This window comes from Phalaenopsis equestris, unplaced genomic scaffold (genome assembly GCF_001263595.1).
Source record: "Phalaenopsis equestris unplaced genomic scaffold, ASM126359v1 Scaffold000002, whole genome shotgun sequence".
NCBI classification, from domain to species: Eukaryota; Viridiplantae; Streptophyta; class Magnoliopsida; order Asparagales; family Orchidaceae; genus Phalaenopsis; species Phalaenopsis equestris.
In genome coordinates this window covers 21,603,722-21,605,453 of record NW_018164444.1, presented here as the reverse complement: position 1 = coordinate 21,605,453, position 1,732 = coordinate 21,603,722, and positions in this window count along the sequence as shown.

The window sequence follows — 1,732 nt, the reverse complement described above, 5'->3', positions numbered from 1 at the left end:
GAGTGTTGTGGCTTGGATTGCAACGCTGAATTGATGTATTAAGGTTGAGAAAATACAAAACTTAGGTGTGTTGTGTAACGTATATTGTAACTCTTAAAATTTATATATAATTGTGATGTTTTGTATTGTGATAGTTTATTTGTGATAAGTACATCATTTAATCACTTAAAATTATATCTATGATGATTGAACAGAGTCATTGAGGCTGGAAATTGATCGACATCACAAAAATCCGTGAATTGAACCATTTCAATAGAGCCCGTCGACGGCGCCCTCGACGCCGCCGACGGCGGACTTTTCCCGAGACTATGACTTAATATATAATTTTAATAGAGCACGCCGACGGCTCCAAAGACCCCGCTGACTATGAGATCCCAAAAAAACACCTTTAACCGCGTTTTTAACCAGTCAACCACCACTATTCATCATCCTCTACCTCTGAAAAATGCAATTTTTGATTTAGGGCTTGAGAGATCTTGGATTGGGAAGCTATTTCAAGGCATTTAGCCACCAGATTTGATCATCTCTATGTAAAAGCTTCATTCCAAATTAAAAATATTTGATTTTTACCATGAATTTCTTCCACATTGAGAGAATCCAAAAAATTTGAGAGTGTGAAGAAAATATTAGGGAGAAATTCATGGAACTTAGTATTGAACTCTTAGAATTACTCTTGGAAGCCATTATTAGCATATTTGAAGTATATTTTGGAATTTTTCTATAATTATGATTAGATTGAAATGGCTCCAAGAAAAAAGAGATGACTTGAGTTCGATGAGTCTCGCTTCGTCAATGCGAAGGCTCAATCAAGGTTTACTTCAGTATTTGAAGGAAAGAAGTGTAAACAAGATCAAGTTTTTGAGAGTCGGGGAGGAGAAATTGAATGAGTTATTACAGACCAGAGGTTGGAAAACTTCTGTTACACCACCAATAAGTCTGCTGCAAATATTGTGAAAGAATTCTATGCCAACATGTTCTATTCTGAAGATGGAATCGTTCAAGTCGTTCAATTTCCTATTGAATTTAATGCTGCCCGCATTAACACCTTTTACGAAGTCGCATTAACACCTTTTACCCGCCTGCATCAACACCTTTTACGAAGTCCCAGACTCTTATAACTGCCACTATGAATCCTTTCTGAATATGGAAGGCCCTCTGAATGATGTGATCAACTTTCTCACTGATGGGAAAGGAACGTGGAAGATTAATCAACGAGAATGGGTAAAGTTTTCTGCTTCCATGTTAAATTCTACCTCTAAAGTGTGACACTATTTTATTTCCTCTACTCTGTTACCGACTTATCACCATAGTGAGGTAACTAGAGATAGAGATATTCTAAATTTCTATATTTAGAATAATAAAAATATAAATTTGGGAAGAATCATTTTTAAAAATATATTGAATACGACAAGGAGTGAAATAAGTGGAGGTCTAAGACATCCTGGCCTCATTTATGCACTTTGCCAATTTTCTGAAGTGGAAGCTGGAGGTGATGAGGAATTGGTTTACCCTATGAAACTCATTAGTAAAGGTAATTTGAAGACTTATGAATCCCATGAAAAGTAGAGAACTGGGAGTAGGAGTCAAGAACCTTCTACTAGTAGAGATGTCCCCTCTGCAAGTTATGACCTTCCACCTTCTAGTTCCCCTACCCTAACTGACTTGATGAATGAGTTGACCTTGCAGCAAAAAAATATAGAGTTAATAAATGAAAGGATTGGAGGTTTAGAAC